This window comes from Capsicum annuum, chromosome 2 (assembly GCF_002878395.1).
Source record: "Capsicum annuum cultivar UCD-10X-F1 chromosome 2, UCD10Xv1.1, whole genome shotgun sequence".
NCBI classification, from domain to species: Eukaryota; Viridiplantae; Streptophyta; class Magnoliopsida; order Solanales; family Solanaceae; genus Capsicum; species Capsicum annuum.
This window is the reverse complement of record NC_061112.1, coordinates 119,746,134-119,757,590: the sequence shown is the minus strand read 5'-3', so window position 1 is coordinate 119,757,590 and position 11,457 is coordinate 119,746,134. Positions and strand designations below refer to the sequence as shown.

Below are 11,457 nucleotides of genomic sequence, written 5' to 3'. Positions count from 1 at the left end.
CCCCACAAAGTGGGAATACACTGGGTTTGTTGTTGTTGTTGTTGTTGCAATCATTATAAAATTCATCGTCGGAAGGCTATGACGTATTCACCCGGGTAACAATGCCACATTAATTATTTTTCACATCAAAATATGTTTTGTATTATTCCCCTCTATTTTTCAACTTTTCATCATTATATCAAATTTCGCCAAATATTTAATTTTAGCTGAAATTAGTTGTTTTATTATTATATCATTTTTTTTGTTAATGTTTATATGTATGCGGTTTTACATTTTTGTAAATAATTGTATTATGTAAACATATTTAATATATGTCATAAGTTAAAATATAGAGGATGTTTAGATGAACTTTTAAAAAGTTACTTATATAAGTTAAAAAAAGTCATAAATAGAAGAGACCATACTTTTGATTTTTGACTTATTTTTGTATATTTTTGGCTTAAAAGTGAGTAGCATTTTTTTTAGCTCCATCAAATACTATTAAAATAAAAAATATTTAAAAGCCAAAATTACTTAAAATTAAGTCAATTCAAACACAGCCATAATACTCTTTAATTAAAATATATTCTTAACTTAAAAATTTTATAAATGAAAATAAAAAAGCAATAAAATAGATAAAGAATAGTAGTTATTTATAGAACATAAATCATGAAGGTAAATGACTACAGAAGATAAACGTACCTTATTCGTATTCCTTTTTTATTCCGTTTTTGCCTCTTTTTGTTTCTTCATTTGTTCTGATTTTTTTCCTAAACTCAGGAAAATCTTCAATTTTTTTCCAAAATTTATGCAAAATCTTCTCCTCTTTCTTTTAAATCTTATGCTATCTCAATACTTCTAATTAAAAATCTATTGTAGGTATATTATAGAAAGTATTCCTAAGAAAGAAAAAATAAGAAGAGAAAGAGAATAGAACTATCATACTGTATCATATGTAATATTTCAGAACAAAATAATGTTAAACACACCCTTTTCATTAGGATCAAACTCGCCATCTTTAACTTCATCAACAAATCCTTTATTATGAATATCTTTTTTTCATCCTCGTATTCATCTTTTTTCTTTGACGCAATAAATTCGACCTTTTATCATCCTCGTATTCATCTTTTTTCTTTGGCGCAATAAATTCGACTTTTGAGAAATAATTGCTAATCTTTTGCATAAAATTCTTTTCCTATCTTCTTGTAAATCTTTTGAAGAAGATTGTGTAATTGAAACCAAATGATATTGGATTTTTTATTTATAGGTTAGAAGTTTGAGTATTTTTGGGTTTAATTGCTGCCATTATTTTTTAGGTTATAATGATCAAAATAATGAGATTTTATGAGGAGGGATACGTGGGTATTAAAAAGTCGTGAATAATTAGGTTACTGGAATATTAATTCTATCAGGTTACCGGAACATTATTATCTAAACTTAATGATGAGTACGTGGGTGTATTAATGAAATAAATGGAACCCCGAAGAATTAAACAAATAAGGATTTCTTCTTTTTTTTCTATAGATTTTATAGATATTATATATGGGGAAAACTCAAAAATAGAGAAAAAAAATAAATAACAATGCTAGTCATAGAGAGGCGCCACATCAACATACTCATAATTCTCTTTTATATTACATATAGATTTCTCATATACACCTCTATATAAACGCCTTGCTACGAAGACATAAATTGCAAACCCAATACACAAACATCTTACAACAATATTCTTTTGATCAAACCAGATTAAGTTAAACATGGCTATTAACATTGATTTGATAACCAACAATATTCTAATATTGTTCATTATAGTTGGCATGTTTAACTCTCAAGATGCAATTACTCGCAGCCAGCCAAAACTATCCGTGTCTAAGAGACACGAACAATGGATGGAGCGTCATGGATGTGTTTACAAGGATGAAACAGAAAAAGGAAAACGACTCATGATATTCAAAGAAAACTTGAAATTCATTGAGTCAATTAATAAGGCAGGGAATCTGTCTTACAAGTTTGGGATCAATGAATTTACAGATATTACTTCGGACGAGTTTTTTGCAAAGTATACTGCATTAAACATGCCTTCTGTTGGAGTTACGTAGACATAGTGATACATACAAGTGTATATATTTCGTATTTTACATTTTGAGTTGATGTACACTTTTGAATTAGTATCTTGTTTTGGGCCAAACACTTGTTGTGATATATTGGGTCTTATAGATCTGTACACACTTCACAATAACCCGGTCCACTACCATAAATATAAATAGTAGTGGACCCAGTTCTAGAACATTTCAAGTGGAATAACAATCGTCTCTTTCTCTCTTTTTTCGTCTCTTCTCTCTCTTTTTCTCTCACAACGATTAGGGTTTGACTGTTTCGTATTGATTCAAATCAGGTTCAATTTCGACATTAACATGGTAGCAGAGCAGGTTTTCTGATAGATCTTGAAGTAAGCTATCGATCGATATTACCCTCACATGGAGTTTCTCGAAGATTTATGGAAGCAGAACTTCGTTCAGGTTCGATCTACGACGAGCAAGACCTAGACTTCTTCAGGTTAAGAAGAAGATCGGTAAATTCTCTCCATATCACCGACTACATCTCGAAAAAAACTAGTATATTGCTCGTGTTCATAGATATTTTACTGAATCTAAAGTATACTCTTGCATATCGTGTTCGTTTGTTGTGAAATTCATATATTACTCCTGTATCATAACTATGTTGTGAGGATATGGAGATATTTCACCTCAACATTCGTATATCGGGGTTTTTGTGATTGGTATATTGTTGTAGCTTGCTTATTCTGTTGTAGTCTAGTCTAGATCTGTATTTGATATGGCGAATCCTACGAATGGGACTCCGCATGCTGATAATATTTCTAATTCAACCACAAATGTTGGTTTTGAGGAATTCACCATGGATCCCTCACATCCTTTCTACGTACATCCTTCTGAGAGTCCTAGCTCTCAGTTAGTTCCTATAGTCTTTAATGGTAGTGGTTATGCCATCTGGAGAAACAACATGATCACTTCTCTATCTGCTAAGAACAAATTAGGGATGGTGACTGGAAAATACCCTAGACCTGATCCCAATAATCCGTACTTTTATTTTTGGGAAAGATGTGACCACATGGTCAAAGCATGGATTATAAATTTCATGACTAGGGAAATAGCTATCAGTGTGATGTGTCTGTCTAGTGCTAGAGATGTGTGGAAAGATATCAGTGATAGATTTGGTCAATCAAATGGGTCTAGATACATTCACATTCAAAGGGAAATTAATGCCATAGTTCAAGGGTCTTCTAGTATTTCTGCCTACTTCACCAAAATGAGAGGCCTTTGGGATGAACGCAATGCCTTTTATATAGGACCTGAGTGTACTTGTGGAGCCCTGAGTAAATTCATTCAGGATCAACAACTTTTTCAATTCCTTAGTGGTCTGAATGAGACTTACAATACTTTTAAGGAGTAATACACTAATGATGACACCTTTGCCATCTATCAACAAAGTTTATGGACTCCTACAGCAGGATGAAAGTCAAAAGGAAACCCAAACTGGAATCTCAAATTTCTCCGGTGATTCAGTTTCTTTTCATGCATCAGCACATACACCTTCATATAACAGTAGCCCCTACAACCAAAAGGTTTTTTTCAATCTCAAGAATCAAAATGTGCCCATGACATGCAAGTATTGCAAGAATCCTGGGCATACTATCGATACTTGTTATAGATTTCATGGATTCACAGCTGATTTCAAGTTCACAAAGAAAAAGAGACCAGCTGCATCTTGTGTACAAATGGTGCATTCTTCAGGCTCAAATCTTTCAAGTACTGCTTCCACATCTACTGTCTCACCTTCTTAGGAATCTCTACATGGTTTCACCAAAGAATAGTATAATCATCTTATGAGTTTGTTCTATCAAGCTCAGGTCTCCTCTTTAACTCATGATTAGTCTGCTACTGGTGATGTTTCTGGTTCTGCAAATTTTACAGGTTTGTCAAATAGTTTTGTTTTTACTTTTGATGGTTACAGTGTGCATAGATATTCCAATTTAGCTGTGAACCCTTGGATTCTTGATTCAGGTGATTCCAATCATATGGCTCCTCACAAATACTTGTTACACAATCTACAACCTCTATCTATCCCCTTTCTTATCACATTACCAAATGGATATAAGGTCAAGGTGGTATCCACTGGTTCTCTCCAATTGAGAGATGGCATCACCTTACCTAATGTCCTTTTGGTTCCCTCTTTTCATTTTAATTTTCAATCTATATTTCAACTTCTTACTCAGTTAAATTGCTTAGCAGTGTTTTCCACTTTTGTTTGTCATTTGCAGGGCCCTTATCTGAAGAGGCCATTGGAAATTGGTAAAGCATCAGATGGTTTATACTACTACTCTGTTGGAAGCACTCAATCATCATGTTCCAGTTTAACTTCTTTCCCTAATTTTCCTTCTCATAGTAATGTTGTCAACAATTGTGATAATAATGTTACGTCTTCTTGTAATACTACTTATAGTTTCCTTAACAATTCTACTCACAGTAATAATAATAATAATAATAAATTGGACTTCTTTTGGCACCAAAGATTGGGTCACATGCCTTATCAAAAAATGAAGCTCTTACCTGTTTTGCATTCTAAAATTCCTTTTCAACAATCTTTTCTTTGTGATGTTTATCCTAAAGCAAGACAACACGGACTTTTTTCCCCTCTCAGTAGAATTCATACCATAGTTCCCTTTCAACTAGTGCATATAGATATCTGGGGTTCATATCACACTAGAACATACAATGGTTTCTGATAATTTATTACTCTAGTTGATGATTTTACCAGAGTTACTAGGACACACCTTATATCTTGTAAAGGCAATGCCCTCTCCATTCTCAAAGCTTTTTTTATCTATGGTGAAGGTTCAATTAAATACTTTTGTTCAGTCTTTCAGATATGATAATGCTTATGAATTAGGTAGTAGCCTTGAAGCTACTTTTTTTTCCTCTGAAAATGGGATCTCTCATTAATCTACTATTCCTCACACACCACAACAAAATGGTGTTGTGGAAAGGAAACACAAACACTTACTTGAAACATCTAAAGCCTTACTCTTTCAATCAAACCTACTAATTAAGTACTGGGGTGATTGTGTGTTATCTGCCACATATCTCATTAACAGACTTCCTTCTTCTGTTTTACACAATCTTTCTCCTTATGAAAAACTTCATGGAGTTCCTCCAACTTATGATCATCTAAAATCCTTTGGTTGTTTGTGCTATGCTCATTTCTCTACTATTGGAAGAGATAAATTTCAACCTAGATCTATAACATGTGTCTTTATTGGCTACCCTTGTGGAAAGAAGCGATACAAACTGCTCAACCTCAAAACTAACTCCATCTTTTTCTCTAGGGATGTCATATTTCATGAACATCTTTTCCTTTATTCTCATTCCTATGATGTTCCCTCTTCACCTCATCCTCCTGATTTAGACATTCTTCCTCCTCTTTATTCTATTTCTATTCCTCTTCCTTCTACTACTACCCCATCACTACCTGCCATTTCCCCTGTTTCTCCTATTAAAAGGTCTTTCAGAACCCACACCCACTCAACACCTGCATACTTATTTGACTATATCTGCATCTATGTCTCCAAGGTGTCATCCCTGGAACCTCGTACACTTAAACCTCAATCATATCAACAGGCTGTTTGTCATCTTGCCTAGCAGGATGTTATGCTTCAGGAATTTCATGCTCTTGAGGCTAACCATACTTGGGATCTGGTTCCTCTACTTGCTTACAAGAAGCCTATTTCTTGTAAGTGGGTTTATAAGATCAAGCATAAGTCTGATAGTTCTGTGGAAAGATACAAAGCTAGGTTGGTCATCAGAGGTAACACACAAAAGGAGGGCATTGATTACACTGACACATTCTCTTCTATTGTGAGGTTCACCACTATTAAAGTCCTGTTGTCTATTATTGTTAAAAGAAACTGGACTATATACCAACTTGATGTCAATAATACATTTCTTCATGGTGATCTCCATGAGGAAGTGTATATGAAGCCTCCTCTTGGCTTAACACTATCTTCTTCTATCCCTACTTCGACTCCTTTGATTTGCAAGTTGAGAAAATCTCTCTATGGCTTCAAATAGGCCTCCAGGCAATGGTTTTCCAAGTTATCTGATGCTTTATCCATTCGTGGTTACACTTCCAGTAAGAATGATTACTCTCTTTTTACTAAGAAGGTTGGTGATTCTCTTACTGTACTTGTTGTTTATGTTGATGATATACTTCTTGCTGGGGATGATGTTTTTGAATTGGACTCTTTGAAGTTGTTTCTGGATAATCAATTTAAGATCAAAGATCTTGGTTTGGTTCACTATTTTCTGGAGTTAGAAATTTCTTCCCATTCTCAAAGTTACGTTATGACACAGCAAAAGTTTGCTTCTGACTTATTGGCTGAATTCTATTGTGAGTAGTTCTCACCTGTTTCTGCTTCATTGGATGCTTCTTTGAATCTTCCTAAAGACATGGGAGCCCTCCTCACTGATCCTTCAACTTTAAGGCACCTGGTTGGCAAGCTGAATTTCCTTCAGCACACCAGGCCTGACATATCTTATGTTGTTCAGTATTTGAGCCAGTTTTTACAGGCTCCTCAGGTTCCTCATCTCATGGCTGGCATTCATGTATTGAGATACTTACTTAATGCACCTGATCTTGGTCTATTGTTCAATAGATTTATGGATTTCTTTTTAGTAGCCTTTTTTGATTCTGATTGGGCAGCTTGTGCTGATTCTCGCCGGTCAGTTACTGGGTTTTTCATCACTTTGGGTGGGTTTCCTGTCTCTTGGAAGAGTAATAAACAGCCAGCTATATCTCTTTTCTCGGCTGAAGTTGAGTATCGTGCTTTGCACAAAGTTGTTGCTGAAATATCATGGTTGGTACATTTGTTAGCTGATTTTGGTATTGATATTACTAATCTTGTTCCTGTGCATTGTGACAGTCATACAGCTCTTCACATTGCTCAAAATCCTGTCTTCCACGAGTGTACCAAGCACATCGAGATAGATTTCCACTACGTTTGTGATTGTGTTCACTCTGGCCTCAACTCTCTTCACTTTGTTGCTTCTGCTAACCAATTGGCTGATATCTTCACCAAGCCACTTCCAGGTCCTTCCCATCTTTATCTTCTCACCAATCTTGGCGTGTTGTCACCCTCCATCTTGAAGGGGGTGTTGGAGTTACATAGACATAGTGATACATACTAGTGTATATATTTCATATTTTACATTTTGAGTTGATGTAAACTTTTGCATTAGTATCTTATTTTGGGCCAAACACTTATTATGATATATTAGGCCTTATAGATCTATACACACTTCACAATAACCCGGTACACTACCATAAATATAAATAGTGGACCCGGTTCTAGAACATTTCAAGTGGAATAACAATCGTCTCATTCTCTCTCTTTTCGTCTCCTCTCTCTTTCTCTCAGAACGATTAGGGTTTGACTGCTTCTTGTTGGTTCAAATCAGGTTCGATTTCGACATTAAAACCTTCTTCACATTCCTCACCTTCTCCAATGTCGTCGACAAAATTCATGATTAATGATCTAACTGATGATGACATTCCGTCTAACTAGGATTGGAGAGACAATGGAACTGTGACTCAAGTGAAGCATCAAGGACAATGTGGTAATATGCAACATAACACTTTTAATTAACTTATGACTATATATCCTCCATGGCAAATTCAGATAATAGTCAGAGTGACAAAATTAGCTCACGATAATATGCATTTCCAAATTTGATATGCTTAGTAATTGATTGTATTGATTTAGCTCATCTTGACCTTCTCAATTCAAACCATCCCGAAGTTTGCTGATATAGGTAACCTTGTCAAAATATTTTAATTTTTTTGTTTAATACTCCTATATCATAGAAGTAATAGTCATATCAAAGAATTTCTTTTTATTTGTTAATTAAGCAAACTATAATGAACAATTTCAGAAATTAAAATTTGATAAGAGCTGAACGGCTTGCTTTAAGACTCATTGTTTAGCTTTTGGGCGGTTGGGTGCGGATCTAAATTTCAATTATCCTATCCATTGACACTCCTAAACTAGACATGATTTGTACAAATAACTATCTAGCTCGAATTATATATATGGGCCTGTGTGTCAGCAAAAGAGAAAAGAGGTAGTCACAGATACATTTATACGTATAAAGAAGATAATTCACTGACCCTGAATATTACTGGATTTGCAACTGCATATATATCCTACCTCACATTTACTCATTCTTTATAAATTTTGATATTAATTAGCTAATATGCTACTTTTCTATGTTAGGATATTGTTGGGCTTTTTATGGAGTTGGAGCACTAGAAGGAGCCTACAAACTTGCAACTGGTTAATTGGTTGAACTTTCTGAGCAAGAACTCCTCGATTGCACCACCAACAACTACGGCTGTAATGGAGGTTATATGACCAATGCATTTGAACTCATCATACGAAATGGTGGAATTTCAACTCGATCAAATTATCCATACCAAAATCAACAATACACATACAGAAGTCAAGAGCAGCACCAGCAGTACAAATTAGTAGCTATTAAGTCGTGCCTGAAAGTGAAACAGCATTGTTACAAGCCGTGACTAAACAACCAGTGTCGATTGGAATTTCTACTAGCCAAGAGTTTTAATTTTACATAGGAGGAACTTATCATGGTAGTTGTGTTGATCGTATTGACCGTGATGTAACGGCTATAGGGTATGGAACGGATGAGCAGGGTCAGAAATATTGGTTGTTGAAGAATTCATGGGGAACAAATTGGGGTGAGAATGGATTTATGAAAATCATAAGAGATACTGGATATCCTGGAGGACATTGTGACATTACCAAGTTTTCTTATCCAATCATATGATAGTCCTTTAAGAAAATATTCAGTGTTTAATTATTTTCTTATATGTTGTTGTGTTGTATTAAGAGTTGAAAAAAAAATATCGGTCGTGTGCAAGCAAAAACTTTTTGCATGCAGGATCTGAGTCTTTTGTATTGAAACTTTATGAAATTATAAAAAAGCGTATTGATTAAATTACATGAATCACTTTGTTTTCTGTTTATGATTGACTAACTACAAAAAAGAGCAGAAATACCACAAGTGAGAGAAACTCCAGCTTCTCTCTAGAAAAGCACCATGAGTTTCCACACTCCACCGCCTCTTATTCAACCAGATCCACCCCCTTCTCCTGATCCACCAGATATAGCAATCTCCGATGCCCAACTTTCCTCTCAAACTCCCTCCCTTTGTCAGCCATCATCTTCTTTTGCTGATGTTCTTATGAAGACAGTCCCCTGTATAACCCCTTTTAATAATCAATTGTCCATTGGAAAATTCGACGAGGCTTCAAGCTCACGGGATTCAAATTTCATGGAAACTACCGTTCCCTTTGAGCTTACTCATAATTTAGCTTCCATCTCCCTCACGAGTGAAGATAAGGACAGAATCTATCAACCTTGGGCTTTCTCCTTAATTATTAAGCTGACTGGGAAGAAGGTAGCCCATGACTACCTACGAACAAAACTAGTCAATCTATGGAGGCCATCTGAGACTCTTAACCTTATTGACCTCGGATATGATTATTTTACTGTTAAATTTATTAAGGAAGAGAACATGATAAATGCTCTTCATCAAGGACCATGGTTTGTCAATGGTTTCTACCTCTCCATGAGACCCTGGCACCCAAATTTTGTTCCATCGGAGGCTAAAGAAACTTTTACGGCACTATGGGTAAGATTGCCAGAGCTTCCCACTGAATATTATGACCATACCATTCTCTCCAAAATAGGAAGTCAAATTGGTAAATTAATTAAGACTGATATTTGCACTTCCTCTACACTGCGTGGGAGATACACCCGTATCTGTATAGAACTGCCCATGAATACACCCGTTAAAACTCATATCTTTATTGGAGACCTTAAACAACAAATTTGGTACGAAGGGAACAACATTCTATGTACAGGGTGTGGTTGCATTGGGCATACAAAGCCCTCCTGCACTATTCGTCACCCAAATAAAGACACAAATAAAGGAAAAAATCCTCAGGTATTAAACGACACGGAAGAAGGTAAGTTGATCGACACACACGCTGCTGTGGATGCTTGGAAAACTGCCAACTTCCAAAGAAGGAAGAAATAGATCATTAATCAACCATACGAAAGGGGTGACACGGCTGACTCATCACGTCATCAGCCAACAGGAAGCTATGCTATTAATGGAAATCCAGGTATCTCCATTAATTTAATCCACGTCGATACAGGTAAGTTTCTCGATACTCTAACTTTTTAAATATGTTGAAAGACAGAATCCAGAAGGCCCCATAACCTATAAGCCTAGTAACCCCAAACATCACACAAAACGTACTGTTCATGCTGATGTCACCAACCCCTTCCAATGCTTGGAGGACAAGTTGCCTTCTGCAGTGACCCCTACTGAGTCCCCCTATATAGCCCCTATTATCCATTCACCTGAATTTCCCATTATCCCCTTATTAATTAATGACTCCTCAAATCCACCGCCTCAAAGTGACCCCATTAGGATTGACAAGAAAAGTCCTGCAAGGCCACATCATCAAAATATCTGTCCACATATCCACAATAAAACCCCTTCAACTGACGTGGATGCCGCTTTACCCACATCTCCAAAAATCCAAAATAACCCTTTTCCAGTTGGATCAACAGTAAATGACCCCAACTCTATTTACCCCATTAATTCCTCCCTCGTGCTAAATTTGAGAACTACATGTCCCACTATAAATAACTCCTCGTCCCAGGTCTGTGGAGATATAATACTTTCCACATCTCTTAACAATATTCCTAGTACTTCACTCTCTACCACCCACTCTTCTTCCCAACCTTTTACTACTACTATCTATAATGTCGAGGAGACCTCTAACATCCCAACAAACGAACTCTCACAACTCAAACCCTCAGTTCTTCTAGAACATGAACCCACTACCAACTCAACCGATCCTTTCTCCCATTCAGCTAGTACCAGTCCTGGGACTTCCAGCCGGCATGATACCAGCCTACACTACACCACATAGCACCAAATCCCAACCCAAACTCGTGGATGGAAATGTGCCTCCAAGGGCAGACTGTAGCAATCCAGGTTCAGACGGAGCACGGGGATATGATGCTCCTACTCTAAAATCTGACCATCCTTGCTACACTCGCGTCGGATGTAATGAGGAGGGCAATGGAATTGTACAACCACCATCTATGGATGTCGACGGTTCTTCAACTACCGCTGAACTACCAACTACCAGCGATTCCTTTCTTCAACATCCCAGTCTGGGAGACTCCCACTGTGGCTCCCATACAGCCTTCGAACCACATGGGATTCCCGTCGATACCACCATGGCGACCCAACTTCCAGGACATCGACCCGCTCTATCATCACTGGCAAGTCTAGGACCTGA

General features: G+C 36.4%; 1 pseudogene; it reads left to right on the top strand.

Annotated features, from left to right (window-relative positions):
• Window positions 1-1,736: 1,736 nt before the first annotated feature.
• On the top strand, window positions 1,737-9,071 carry LOC107858125 (annotated as a pseudogene).
• The last annotated feature ends 2,386 nt before the right edge of the window (window positions 9,072-11,457 follow it).